This window comes from Neoarius graeffei, chromosome 27 (genome assembly GCF_027579695.1).
Source record: "Neoarius graeffei isolate fNeoGra1 chromosome 27, fNeoGra1.pri, whole genome shotgun sequence".
Taxonomy (NCBI): domain Eukaryota; kingdom Metazoa; phylum Chordata; class Actinopteri; order Siluriformes; family Ariidae; genus Neoarius; species Neoarius graeffei.
In genome coordinates, this window is record NC_083595.1 from 16008701 (window position 1) to 16024222 (window position 15522).

Here is a 15522-nt window from a genome sequence, read left to right on the forward strand (position 1 = left end):
CTCCTATGTCCGGTGAGCTCGTCGCTTTTACTGGGCAAGAGGCAGCACAGTGACCGTCACCCCCACAGTACAGGCACAGATTGGAGGTGATCCGATGCTGGCGCTCTGCCGGGCTGAGGGAAGCACGGCCGATCTCCATGGGCTCTGACTGGTCCAGAAGGCTCGGCGGAGAAGCAGAAGGGGCTGGGTTACTCCGTGCGCTGGTGACTGGCTGATTCTGGCGGGCCCTCTCTCGTCGACGGGTCCTGACCCGGCGGTCAATGCGGACGGCCAGGGCAATGGCCTCATTGAGTGTCGATGGTTGTTCGTACAAGACCAAATTGTCCTTCATGTAGTCGGCCAGGCTGTGCAGAAAAGCGTCCACCAGCGCCTGCATGTTCCAATTGCTGCGCCGGGCCAAGGTCCGGAAATCGATCGAGTAGTCAGCCACTGTTTGTCCGCCTTGGCGAATACTCATCAGTCCTCCGGATGCCTCTACTGACGACGAGCCCAGGTCGAAGACCTTGGTCATCTCCACTGCAAGCAGGGAGAAGGAGGCACACACCGGTGTCCGGCGTTCATACTCTGCAGTCCCCCACAGGCGTGCGCGGCCAGTCAGACGAGTGATGACAAAGGCCACCTTCGCTGCCTCCGACGCGAAGGTTCTGGGCTGCAGGTCGAACAGCAACTGGCAGCTGGTCAGGAAAGCACGGACTTGGGAGGGATCACTGTCAAAACGCTCCGGACTGCCAACCAGGGCATCGAGTGTAGTAGGAGCACCTTCCAGAGCTGGAACGTCAGCGGCGGGTATGACGGGGGCTGATGCAACGAGGGGCTGCGGTGGTTGACTCGGAGGAGCAGGGGGTGCTAGGGCGGTGAGCAGCTGGAGTGCTAGGTCCAGTCGTTGTTGCTGCTGCTGATGATGATGACCAAGCTGGATCAGGGCTGTAATGTCAGCAGACATCCGACTGACCTCCCCTTCAGTGCGCTGCAGCCGGTCTAGGCCAGAGGGTTCGGGCACTGACTCCATGTAGTGGTCATATCGTTCTGTCAGGGACCAAACAGGAAAGGAGATCAAATGCGCTCAAACCACAGTTTATTAATAACAGGGGAAAAGGGAGTTGGGAGAATGTGTGTGGGTGAAGTCCAGTGGCAGGAGAACTGAGAGGCAGGGATGGCTGGTGGTGACGTCTGAGGTCTCCCATCCAAGTACTGACCAGACCCAACCCTGCTTAGCAGCAGAGATCTGACAGGATCAGGTGTAGTCAGAGAGGTGTGGCTGTAGGCTGACAGTACTTGGGTTTCAGGCAGTCTCCCAGCAAGCAGTACCACAGCAGGCAGGAGTTAGAGAGCAGGACCAGGCAGATGGAGAGGCAGGTGAGCAGCAGGGCTAAGCGAGCTGGAGATCAGGCGAAGGTATAGGAGAGGCAGGCAAGAGGCAGAGTCGACAGAATGGAAGGCAGATCAGGTTACCGGGGCTGGAGAGCAGACAGAGTCAGACGGAACAGGATAATTTCAGGAGTCAGAGTAGTGGGAACACAGAGCAGGTTATCACGCTGGAAGTTGCAGACGATCTGACACAGAAGCTTGGGAGGACTGCAGCTTAAATACACACGGGGGGAAGCAGGTGATCGGCAACAGCCAATGACAGTCACTGAAAGATAATAAGAGGAAGTGAGTGCGGGCGTGGCCGGTAATGCTGAGTGGAGATGTTACCTGAAGAGAGAAGCCCACAGGTAGGACCATGACAGTTTTCTGTATGGGTATTACTGGTTTTCAAGCATTTCATACTCCACCATTTGCCATAGTTTCTAACGAGAGCAGCATTTGTTACGAGTGCAGGGAAAGGCCTACCGGCATTCTAGTAACATTTGTTTGGCTCCACTCATATGTAAAACGCATCACACATTTCTAAGCATTTTCATCTCCCATCTGTTAAGCATTGTCTATGGTCTAGGAAACACGCGTACAAACCGGCTATTTCTAACGTCAAGTTTATTTAGTTTTAGCATTTTTTTATAACACAAAATAGTTTTCAGTAACTCATCACGCGAGCTCCACATACTTCCTGTTTGTTGTGAGAAACTGAGGGACTGTACCATTGGCTTGTTATGGAGGGGTTTCGCGGGTGTTTGGTAGAACGGACTATTTTAACGGGGGTGTTTTACTGGTGTTGGGGAAACGTATTTTACTATGCACTGAAGGGTTTTTGGTTAAAGAAAATTATTTTAGATGTTTGTATATTTTGTGTTTGTTTCTTTAAATTGTTGTTTTGTATTTAGGATGTCATTATTTAGTTGATTGATTAATTTTGCAATTTCGGCCCAACTGTGGGAGGGGCTGCGGGTATGTAAGCTCTGCAGTCGCTCCAGAGCCTCAGTTGTGGTTGGAACGTTTTGTTTGAAGGTACTGTGGTTTGGCTGACTAATAGTTTTGTTCAGGGTCTTTTTTGATTTAGTCTGGCAAACTTGAAGCCTCTTTATTTTTGTTTTTTCTTATTTTGTTTGTATAGTTTTCTTTTTGGCAATTTGAACCTTTGGTTGGTGCACTGTAAATATTTGCACTATTTTAAGAAGAGTTTTGAAAATAGAAAAAATATTTAAAAAATGTTTGGAGGAAGAAGTTTTCTGGCTCTCTGTCTGCTCCACCGCCGTCTATCCTTGCAACACAGCCAGCAAAGAGTCTTATGAAATTGCGCGTTATCTTGTGGTAGCGAGACTTCGTTCCACTTTTGATCATGCGCACACCGCATTGCGAGAATCCCGCCAACCGTGAAGTAACATTTTGTTTGAAAAGCGTATTTCCACCTGAGCGACTTTCAATAGCGACTGAAAAGATTCTGAATGGGCACTCCGGCAAAGAAATTCAAAACACAATACAGCGGTAGGTTTCTCCCTGAATGGAAGGACCTTTTCAATGGCATAATCCAACCGGCAGCCTCCAAAAACGAAGAATACGCACACTGCACACTGTGTGTGCATGACATCACAATTGCAGCATCGGGAGTGTATGATGTGAAAGAACATTTCAAATCGAAACGACATCAGCGGAATGCAAGCCAAAGGCAAAATCAGCCACTGATGACAGTATTTGCACGCTCAAAAACTGATATGCCAACAACTGGAAAAAACAGAAAACACAAGATAGTGGGCGTTTTAGTTCAAGTTAGGCAGTGCTCTGTTTACCCCACAGTAATGCTGACTGTGAGAGAGTTTTCTCTCAAGTCAGGAAGATACACACAGAGAGCAGAAAGAACCTGAATGCAGACACACTGACCTGGCCTACTGCAGTGTAAGATCAACACAGCTAGACACTTTCTGTGACATGCAGCCTAGTAAGGTATTGGTGCAGAGTGCTAAAAAAGCTGTCATGGAGTACAATTCAGAACATTAGAGTGACACTGTGTTTTTGTCGAACATTGGAGCTTTGTATTCATTCTGAAGGTTTATTGTTATTAATATTGAATAAAAAGTAACTGGGATATATCATTGTTAATTATCATTCAAATTTTAGGTAAATTATTTTAATTTGCATCTTATAAGGATTTTATAAGGGAAATAAGGATTTTGGAGGTTGGTTATACAGGTTTGATTGACCAAAGGTTGACATGTATGGAATGAGGGTCTGGTAGCTATCATTCATTGCTAGTCAAAGAGGCCTCTCTTGTGTTCAATCTTGTGTTTGTTCCTGGAAAGTGACCCTAACTCTTGCTGCTTAAGTACAAGCTGTGAACAGTTGCATTGAAGCTGACAAGTATGCTTCAGCAGATCCCTCAGGAGTGCTGTAACACTGCTCCCTGACACACACCCGAGCAGATATTTACTCCCATCCAGGCATCCTGTGGGTCCTAAATGTAGCTCAGAGCAGAGGAAACGCACACTGATAAGTCCTAACTGTGTTTCATTCATTTTAATCTCATCAAGCAAACAAGATTACAGCCAAACTGCATTATGTTTCTCTGCTAATAAACTGTTTATACCGAGTGGTTGGAAATTCTTGTGGAGGTTTCGGTGGACACTCATCAGGAGTTTTAAGTTAATTCCAGTCAAGCTAGTCAAGTATCATCATTAAACTTTACAATTAATTAAAATATGTCAAACATGTATGTTACTATCTGAATTAACTTAACAAGCAGATCAGTTCAATACATCTTTTACTTTTTTTGATGTTTACATCACTGTACTGTGGGGATTTATGTGATTTGCAATACAGGCAGTCACACAACACACACATGAGGCAGATCACATGACACACCAGGAAATTATAAAAGTTTGGTAGATCAAACTCTTACACTTTCTTGGTGCTGCTGCTTGCTACTCCTGACTTGAGTTGGGCTCCCCTTTCATGCAGGTGATAATGGGGCCTGTTTATTTACCAAAGGTTTTTATGCCTTATTTCAGTTTTACCAGGGTGACTGCTAGAAGCATGTGTTTCACTCTTCATGGAGGACACAGAGGTTACTGCATGGCATTTTAGCATTGATGTGACCTGCTATGAGCTGCTGGGCTACAGATGTTGATGCGATTGTAGTGGGGTGCACATTCACATTCCCCCTTCCCTCCACTAGGAGGAGTCAAGTCTTGGTCTTAACACAGGAACTGATTTCGGGCACTCTGGACTATTTAAGGAAGTGGTGCGTGTTGTGATGGTAGGGGGCTGTTAGTTCCTGGTTGATGCGGTGGGACGTGCGGAGCAGCCTTGTTCAACTTTCAGTTGCTGCTGTGCTTACATTAGTTACTCTACAACAGGAGGGAAACTCCTTGCCCTCAGGAGTATGCACTGGCTCCGGAGGTTGCTTTCTCTCTCTCTGGTCTAGTGGAGCACTGTTCATGTGCCTGTCTGATTTAGTCGGAGTACGTACTGGCTTCTGAGTTTTTTTTTTCTTCCTGGCATACCTGTCAACTTTGAGGTTTGAAAAAAAGGGATATTTCCCAGATTTTTAACTCAAAATAAGGGAACATTTCGGAAAGTCGAAATTTCCGAAAATTTCGGAAAGTCGGTAATCGAACTGACTTTTCTTCACAAAATTAAATTCGTCTTGCCATTTGGGCAAGTAGCGGCAATACACCTTTTTTGGTTTTGCCTCGCTCCTTTCTTTATTCATGTCTCTAGTCTCGCCATCTACTGAAACTCGCTCCCTGAGGACAGCGCTTGAAGTGGAAAAAAAAGAAGTGCAGGAACCCTGATTTTCTGACAATGCCATCCCGGTCATTCAAATAAGTTCAAATAAAGTTCAAATTTTTTAATTGAAAACTTCAGTTTTTGTATTGCCTTCACGCAGTTTGCAAAACTTGGCTCATAAGGACAATGCTCTACTCTTTTCATCTGTTGTTGTGCTACAGTATTTGTTGTTTGGACAGATGTGTTTTCACAATGACTCTCTGAGATATTATTTTTGAACGAAGTGTCTTAGTTTGTAGACAGCTGGAGTAAAAACAAGTCAGAACTAAGAACCACAACCATATTGTCAAGTTGTGTATGATTTTCCCCAGTTTTGTGCCCCAACTTCAAAAGAGCTTTGGTCACACAAGGAACACTCAGTTTCTCCCCTTTTTTGTTTTTTATTGAAGTTCAAAGGTGATGAAGGGGTTGATTAGGGCTTGATTAGGTTGATAACCTTAAGAACAACAGAAAAACATTGCATCATATTAAGTTTAAACTAATAAAAACAAGTCATCACAACATTACTTTAAGTTTCAAAAATAAAAAAAAATGAGTAATTAGTGCACGTATTGCACTAAAAGAAAAGCAAAAGAAGGTTTAACACCTTTTAAGTTTACTAATCACATACATAAACACCTTTAAGTTTAACTAAGTTCACTAATCACCAAACCGCTCTCACGGTGCGCTCACCGGATGCGACCCAGCGCACGGAAAGGACGCGGCCAATAACAAGAAGGCGCTGCTCAACGCGCTGCGCACAGCTGCTCAGCTCGCGCTGATTTTTTGGCGAAGCGTGATAAAGGCTGTACAGCTTGTTGAAGAAGATCTTAAAGTTGTTCATACCATTGATCTGCTTTAAAACATCCCCAACTGCTAATCCAAGCCTGTGGTTGAGGCAGTGCCAGACAAACAAATGGGGAAACTTCGCACACAACTGCGCTGCCACTCTGGTGAAAATAAAGAAGTGCAGGAACGCAGTTCCGGTGCGTTCCGGCCCACTTCAAGCCCTGCCTGAGGAAAGAATTACGACCATCTTTTAGTTTTGTGAGAAGTTCCGAGCAGTGACCTTGGTCAGACTAGCGTTATGGTTCTGACAGTCTTCTTCACAGACATGCAATTAAAATCAGTGTGTAATTACTAGACTGCCACCTGCTGTACTGGAGAGGGCGGGGACGTGAATTCATGGCCCGACTTCCTGCTGTAAACTCCTGTCAGAGGCGCGTCATGAATTCTGGACCTACCGACTTTTATATAATGTGAAAATACGGGATATTTTCGGGAAAATAAAAAAACGGGAAGACAGCGGGAAATAAGTCAAAATAAAGGATTTCCCGGGAAAAACGGGAGGGTTGACAGGTATGCTTCCTGGTCCGTAGTGGAGCGGAAGCATTGTTTGCGTGATCTGCATATGCTGGAAGCTGTTTGCCTACTGTGCCCATAACTTTTGCTGCTGCTGTTTTGTCTCCCGTTTGATTGTCCACTTACAAATGGTGGCTGTTCGGCTTGCTTGCTGCTGCTTCACAGTTGCTGTTAGCCTGTAGGCTACTGCATACTTGGGGGGGTTTGGTGCAAAGCGGCCAAGTTGTAGTAATTGTTAAGTGCCAGTTGTGTCTGTAGTTTTCTTTTTGGTTTTGCTTATTTGTTTTGTTTGTGAAACGTACTACAGAGTGGGCTAATGTAGCCGTGCCTGTGGTGTTCTTTTGTCTTGTGTGTGTTTGTGGGTGGATGTGTATGGTGTGTTTGGGCACGATGCCAGTTAAGTACATGTAGAAAGAGTGTATGTATGCTCGTGGATCTGTATGACCCGTCTAACTTTGCCTCCTGTGACCAGGGTAGCTGTATTTTTTTTTTCCGTCCAGTGGGAGCGCTTCAGGACAACGTTCAGCTCTAGCTGCGAGGAAAGTTAAGTCACATTATTGTGCTCTAAGTGTATTTAACCCTTTAGAATGCCAGTAGCTGCTGTAGGTATTTGCCTGATCTGTGTATTTTTCTCTCCCTTTTTGGACAGGAGTGTAGCAATCCAGGCGGGTCCTCGGCTGACCTAGAGGTGGTGGAGCCTTCTCACCTTTTCCTTTGCTGTGTGCACAACGGGTGATTTTTGCTTTGTTTTATAGTTGTGTGTTGTGATTTTGTTGTGTGTTGTGATTTTGTTGTGTGCTGTGATTTTTGTTTGTTGTGTTTCTTTTCTGGGCCTCTGCCCCTTTTCTCTTTTTGTTGTCTGTCAGCCTGGTGCGCTTGGTAAGCCTTAGCTCTGTCCTAGTCTCATTTATTAAAGTAAGCAGTAGGTACCATGGCTAAATGGCTATTATGTATGTGCAGTGTCCCGGGTCATCTGGAGTATGTTTAAGTGAGGTGTGAGTGGTTGTTGTTTTAAAACCTGTATTTGTTTTATCAGTGGTTGTTATCTATGTGTTGTAATAAATATTTTGTGTGGAACATACCTTCCTGGCCTAAGAGTGTTTGAACCTGTGTCTATTTGCTTGTCATGGTTAATGTCTTAGTAACTGGTTAATGGTGTCTGGGAACATAACCCCCAGACTGGCGTAGTCGACTACCAAAACTTATATTTATTGCCTGGCCTTTGCTACAATTTGGCGTAGTCAGCAGGATATCACTCAGTAAGGCTGGAGAGATGTGTTTATTTGTTTTTGTTTTGTTTGCTTTTTTCATTCCTTTTTCTTTCTTTCTGAATTTGTTTGGTATTTGCTGTGTGGTTGTGTGTAGTAGGGAGACAAGGCAGCAGCTGCGATTTTCAGGAACAACTGGTACCTGGCCTAAGGTAGGACTGTTTTTGTTTTTGCATAATTTGCTATAGCCCTGACATTTCGGCTCCTCCAGTTATGGAGGAGGAAATGCAGCAGTTACGGGAAATGGTTGCACAGCTGCAGGCAGACAATGAGCGCTTGCATCAAGAGCAAACGGCCCCTCAAATGAGCTCCAACCCAATCCCGCCTACACCTGTGGCAGCTGGTTCAGTGCCAACGGCAGGAACCAGCACTCCGGTAACAGAGCGGTTAGTTGTTATACCCCGTGAGCAGAAGTGCCCCATGTTCAATGGGAAAACCGGCATAGGGCTGGAGGAGTGGACTGAGGAGATACAGGCATGTATGCGAGCGCGGCACATATCTGAGGCTGATAAAGCCTTCTTCATCTTTGATCATTTGGAAGGGGAAGCAAAGCAGGAAATTAAGTATCGGCCTAGTATAGAACGAAGAGATCCCGCCAAGGTTTGGGCTATTTTACAAGAGCTTTATGGTCTCTCTCAATCATATGTTACCTTGCAACAAGCTTTCTTTGCCAGACAGCAGCAGGAAGGCAAAACGTTGCAGGAGTTCTCCCTGGCTTTGATGGAGCAAGTGAAACAACGGGCTCCAGATGGTGTGCCTAATTCCATAGTCTTACTTCGCGATCAGTTTGTAGAACATGTACCCCCAGACTGGCGTAGTCAACTACCAAAATTTATATTTATTGCCTGGCCTTCGCTACACACTGGTAAATTTATATATTTGTGTGCATTTTTATTTGTTTTATACTGGTATTTAAAATGTGTTGTAGGTGTAATTAATGATTTTGTGTATTTAGGATTGGATAAGTGATCAATCTTTAATAATTACATGAAATCAGTCTCATTAAATTTGAAGGTTAATAATCAAAATGAATCAATCCTATTGAATCGTTTAATTTGACTCATTTGAATTGAATCATACCATAGAATCAGTCTCATTTGAATCGTTTGAAGTGAATCATTTAGTGAATCGTTAAATGAATCATTTAGTGAATCATTTAGTGAATCATACCATTGATCCTGGGTAAATTACCAGACAGCTAAAATGGTATCTTCCAAATTATTATTGATCACTTACCATATTACAAATGATCTACACCTTTCCTTGAATTCTTTGTGATTGGGCCACTTCAAAGTATCGAAACAGCAGATAGACACCACACACAATTTCAATAATAATGGAGTTTATTATAACAAAGATAATAAAAATTTTAATAAAAAGAAAAGGAAAAATTGAACAATTTAATAGCAGCAGAATTGAATCTTCTGTAAACAAAGTGTGTGTGTGTGTGTGTGTGTGTGTGTGTGTGTGTGTGTGTGTGTGTAAGCAGTTTTAGCTTGTGAGCTAACTGAACAAAAGAATTTCTAGCTAGTCACGTGCTTTCCAAGTGATTAGCTTTGAAGGCTAACTAGACAAAGGAATGCTAGCTACCATGTGCTTTTCAGGCCTAGTATGCCACCTGTGTTAAAAGCTAAAATTAACAATTAAAATACATTCAAACGGTCATCCGTGATATAGATATATGTATATATGGCTTTAAATGTAGGCACAGGAGAATTTGCTATAAGGTTGAATTGAAAACAATACTTATGATTTTGTCTAAGACTGAGATACAGGAACTCAGTTTTAAGGCCTAGTGGGTGAGGGACACATGCTTCCTTTGTCGGACAAAGGAATTTAGCTTTTGCCAGCTAGAACACGTGTGAAACCCAGATGTATAAGTAATGAATTAGAATGTTAAAAGGGAGAGAGAGACATGCAAAAACTTATGGATTAACCAATTTTAAATCAACAAACAAATGATAGAGAACCAAAATTCAGTGTACACTTCATTTAACTTCATATAACTTCACATTAAGTGAATAACTAATTCCTAAGACTTAAACTTCTGCCCAATGCCTTTCTTACTGCAAAAGTCTCGCCTTTGTAGGAAGCACAGTCTTACTGGAGAAGTGGATCTCGGAGAGGAAGTTTGCGCTTCGGTGAGGAAGAGAGAAGTTTTCTCTGGAGATCTTCGTAGTTGATGAGACGAACAGTCTTTGTTCAGTACCGTGCATGGATTTAAAAGAAAGAAACTGCTTTCACTTGCAGTTGCGTACGCTTTAAAAGAAAAATTATACTTGCAAACCAGTTTAATAACTCGCTTGAGTTGATGATCACGTGTTTCCAAAATCTAACTTGATCAGGGTTAGATAGAGAAGAAAACGCGCGGTTTAGACGTCTGATGGTGAGTACTCTTCTTCTGGTCAGTCTCGCTTGGAGTCCGACGCGAAAGAGCGAAGATGGCTGGGTTCCAACTCTTTTTCTTGGAATGCTGAAAGATGTGATGTAAGTGTCCCGCCCAGGCGTGACGTAGTCAACGCGGAAGTTGGCTGGGAGTTGTAGTTCTTAGACACAAGATGGCGGCATGATACCTACAGTGTTTACACTGTTTTTTGAATTTGTAGTATTGGAATGTTACCTTATCCGTTCCTGTGTTATGGTGCTGTAGAAGTATTGAGCATTTGTCCAAAGAAGGCCTATATTTGCTGGTCATGTGTGTGGGGGGGCTTTTTTTTTTTTTTAATTTTTTTGGATATATGCTGTGCTGTTAAATGAACCTGGGAACTAATATGCCTTGTTCCCTTTTAAAAGGGACACCAGGCCAGTGACTGTTTTACTGATTCTATTTTACTGTTATTTCATATGTTTTCTTTGGCTTTTTAGTTTTGTTTGATTCCTTTACCTGCCCTGTATGCTTGCTGGATTTTGTCAATCAGTCCATTCCTACTGCAGTATTTATAGTTAATCTAGCATCCCATGCTATTAATGGTGGTGGGAGCTGGTTTACTGTTCCTTTTCTTCTTGGGGGGCACACTGAGGGAACACTGTATTGGTGTGTAGTGCTTGTGTTGCGTGCTTTGTTTGGTGTTGGGTTTATGGTCTCCTTTTCTGTCTCTCACCAGGGGTCTCCTAAGATGGGAGCTGCATGTGCCAATCTGACTTTTCTACTTTGAGGAGAATCAGCTGGTTATCATCTGCAGTACTCTCCATTTTAATATGCTCTGACTGTGTTTATACTAATTTGTCATAAATTTGAATTGTTTATATATACATATGCTTCTTGTCAACTGTCCCTTTGTGAGGAAGGCCTAGAACCAGCCACACTGTACCTTAAGAAAGATTAGGGGTTTCTCCTGCCCTTTATCTGGAGGTGGCATAGTCAGACAGCAAAGCAGGTATTCTGCATGTTGGGTACCACAGTACTAAACATGTATTTCTTTGTCTTAATGGATTTGTCTTCATGAATTTCTATGTTAATTGTTCATAAAATTTGTTCTGATTTTCTTCCAAGTTATAATAACAGACCAACACTTTCTGCCTGAACAACAGAGGTCAGTTAGGAACAATCTCCTTTAGCTGCAATAACCTCCACCAAATGTTTCCTGTGATTCACTTTTGAATAATCTTGAGAGGTGCTCATTATCACAGTACAAGCATTTAGCAGACACCCTTATCCAGAGTGATCCTTATACCAAGAGCACCCAGGTAGCAGTTGGGTGCCTTCCTCAAGTCATTCACTTACATTCACTTCAGCCATCCCTGATGGTCTAGGGAATTGAACCAGCAACCTTTTAGTCCCAAATCTACTTCTCTAACCTTTAGGCCATGGTTTCCCATGACCTCCCTGCTAATGTGTTTCATTCTCAGTAGCTGATAAAAGGACCTTTTGTATAGTAGTCACTAAATCACAATTACAAACACAGCTGCAAAGGTGAGTCATAGACAACTGTATTAGTACAACTAGTGGCATGTATCAGCTATAAATGCACAACTAACAAGTATGGGTTTCAAAGAGGCCAAATTTTGGGTGCCTAAATTGCAAGGGCATCAGTCACAAAAACTCGAAAATTACACTGTTTCATGGAGGTTCAATCTCAAAAGTAGGTTATGCAGACAAAAAAAAAGACAGAAGAGGAATCACACCAAAGAGAAACAACAGCTGTACACTGATGCTGACTGACAGGGATGGATGACAACAGAATTCAATGAGCACTTCACAAAGCTAGAATTCATGGCTACTATTCAAAAAATCTTTTGTATTGAAGGCCAGTGGGTGAAGAGCCATAACTTGCTGTAAGCAGCACAAAACTTGGAAGTTGGACTAAAGTTGGAACAAAACTTTAGTCACACTTGGAAGATGGCTCTGGACACTTGCAGTAATGCATTTATGGCTGAGGACTACAACTGGCAGGAGAAAATTAGGACTGCAGTTGTCATGAACAGTCAGTCACACAACACTGTCCATCAATGAACAGTTTATAATGTCAACAAAACAGACTTGTTAAAATTATAATGATTTTCCTGGTTATACAATTAAACTTTGTGACTATATAGGATACAAGAAGCAAATTATTTATAATCATGCTATGTTATCACCCAAATGAGGATGGGTTCCCGTTTGAATCTGGTTCCTCTCAAGGTTTCTTCATATCATCTGAGGGACGAGCTCATGTTTAAAGTCTTTAATTTTCTGTGAAGCTGCTTTGTGACAATGTCTATTTTTAAAAGCGCTATACAAATAAGTGTGACAACTTGACAAAACCTGAACCGCTGAGCAATGAAAAAATGTAGTGTAATTTTCACTTTTTATTTATTTATTTTAAAGCTGTCTAAGACTAATTATTCAGTTCTGGGAAAACATGTGGAAAACATAAGACAAATTTAAGCCTAAGAAAAGTCTCTATGGCAGGGTTGTTGAAATGATTGGGTCATTCTTGAATTTCATCATTATGTTCATTAAGGGGTGGCATGGTGGTGTAGTGGTTAGCGCTGTCGCCTCACAGCAAGAAGGTCCAGGTTCGAGCCCCGTGGCCGGTGAGGGCCTTTCTGTGCGGAGTTTGCATGTTGTCCGTGTGGGTTTCCTCCGGGTGCTCCGGTTTCCCCCACAGTCCAAAGACATGCAGGTTAGGTTAACTGGTGACTCTAAATTGACCGTGAGTGTGAATGGTTGTCTGTATCTATGTGTCAGTCCTGTGATGACCTGGCGACTTGTCCAGGGTGTACCCCGCCTTTCACCTGTAGTCAGCTGGGATAGGCTCCAGCTTGCCTGCGACCCTGTAGAACAGGATAAAGCGGCTAGAGATAATGAGATGAGGTGTTCATTAAGTAAATTCTTTAATGCAAAATACTAGCATGAAAATATACTTTGATAATATGAGGACTATATGAGAATTTGTATGTCAAATTTAAAAAATGAAAGGTGCATTACAGTAAAGATTTGCCGATGAAGTACTGTATAATATTGGAATTTTTTTTTTTAATTCCTGGAATTCAACCTCCATTCCAGCCCCCACCCATTCCCTCCCATGTCCACAAAGCCATGTTCTGCTGTGTTGAATCCATGCCACGTGAATCAGTGGTGGCCATCAGAATGTATTTAATGTTCAGTTTACTAAGGATTGTCATGGCATCTCTTTCAAGAAAAGGAAGCAGGTTGTTCATTAACTTTATTTTGAAATAGATGATAAAAGTACAGTACTTAAACTATGTTGTACTGCATTGGCAAGCTAGCATTACCTCACACTTCTTGACCGGAAACCCAACCTACAGTACCAGTCAAAAGTTTGAACATACCGTCTAATTAAATGTTTTTTCTTTATTTTTCTTAATTAAAAGACACTTCATGTCTTAAAGAAATGATGGATATTGTTTCTCTTTACTTAGTTGAGCGGTTCTTGACATAATATGGATTACTACAGTTGTCATTGACTAGGGCTATTTAATGTATTGTTATTATTTACTATTTATGGTTTGATCTCAAGTGCATTATGAAGGCAAGAAACTCATCCACTAATTAACTTTTGGCAAGGCACACCTGTTAATTGAAAAGCATTTCAGTTGACTACCTCATGAAGCTGGCCTGGTTAAGATAATGTCAATAGTGTGCAAAGCACCATCAAGGTAAACGCTAGCTACTTTGAAGAATCTAAACTATGAAATGTTGTGCATGTTTTTAATACATTTTTGTTTTCCACATAATTCCATATATGTCCCATATGCTATTTTATAGTTTTGATAGCTTCAGTATTGTTCTACAATGTAGACAATAGTCAAAATGCAGAAAAACCTATGAATGAGGAGGGGTGTACAAACTTTTGACTGGTAATGTACATCTCATTAGCAGGGTAGACATCTGATGTCTTCCTTCATAGCAAAAACAATTACACCAGTTCCTAATGACAATGGATAGTTTATATCAGTATGCTTGTGGTTGCTTTCAAACCAATGGAGAGAAGGGGCACTGGAGAGTGTCTATAAAAAGACTGATAGGATGCCTATGCATGAACCACAGCCAAGCAGTCTACACGGCCACAATTTTCCAAATGGGTTTACTTATCCACAAACACTCACCAGCCACTTTATTAGGAGCACCCATACACCTGCTGTTTTATGCAGTTATCTAATCAGCCAATCCCTTGACAGCAGCACAATACTTAAAATGATGCAGATACAAATCAAGAGCTTCAGTTAACATTCACTTCAAACATCAGAATGGGAAAAATTGTGATCTCTGTGACTTTCACTGAGGCATGGGTGTTGGTGCCAGATGGACTGATTTGAGTATTTCAGAAACTGCTGATCTCCTGAAGTTTTCACACACAACAGTTTCTAGAGTTTACACAGAATGGTGCGCAAAACAAATAAAAAAAAAAACATTGAGTGAGCAACAGTTCTGTGCATGGAAACACCTTTTGACGAGAGGTTAGAGGAAAATGGCCAGGCCTGAGTTTTCCAAAAGCATCGATGCCCTTAGCATTAAGGGGCTTTTGGGAAACCCACCCCAGATTGGTTTGAGCTGCCAGGAAGGATATAGTAACTCATATAATCACTCTTTACAATCACGGTGAGTAGAAAAGGATCTCAGCATGCAACAGTAGAAGACCACATTGGGTTCCACTCCTGACAGCCAAGAACAGGAATCTTAGACTCAAGAACAAGTTCCGATTAAAGTGACTGTAATACACTTGTGCTGATGCAATTGCTTAAACAATATTTATTTTAATAATTGAAATTAAAATTAATCATTTTCCAAGTTATTTGAAACAGTAAGAAATAAAATTTGACCTTTGAATTTTTAAAGAAGTAAAAAAAAGACTTTAGAGTCTCTTAATAAGGACATTTTCTTCCATTTAAAAGAAACCAATCACATGATCTCATTTTTATAATTACAAGTCAGCTATGCCCTATTATGATCAACACCTTGAACATGTGAGAGCAAGAAGCGGTGTGAAGATGTCAATAAGGGCAATAAAGGGTCAGGGAGGTTCTTTCTTTCTTTCTTTCTTTCTTTCTTTCTTTCTTTTTAATTTCCATTGTAGTTCAAAAAGTTGACCAGCTTTCCAACACTAGTGGTAGAAAACAGTTTTCACATTTTAGCAAGAGGAAGGAATCTACAATATTTCTTCCTCTGTTGGCCTGATTGCATTGTTCGACAGGCAATCTAGCAGAACCTGGCAGGATCTATACAAACATCAATTCTGCTGGTGTTGCAATAATAAAAAGGCTGCTGAAAAGTCAGCATACACAAAAGGAAACAACTTTACAAGGTACA

The 15522-nt window shown here is 42.0% G+C and overlaps 1 long non-coding RNA gene across 1 annotated transcript; it reads left to right on the forward strand.

Moving 5' to 3' along the window:
• Positions 1-4748: 4748 nt before the first annotated feature.
• Positions 4749-11064, forward strand: LOC132875116 (uncharacterized). The gene is made up of 4 exons (XR_009651758.1): positions 4749-4832; positions 6974-7233; positions 7867-7921; positions 10874-11064. It is a non-coding gene; the product is annotated as an uncharacterized LOC132875116 (long non-coding RNA).
• The last annotated feature ends 4458 nt before the right edge of the window (positions 11065-15522 follow it).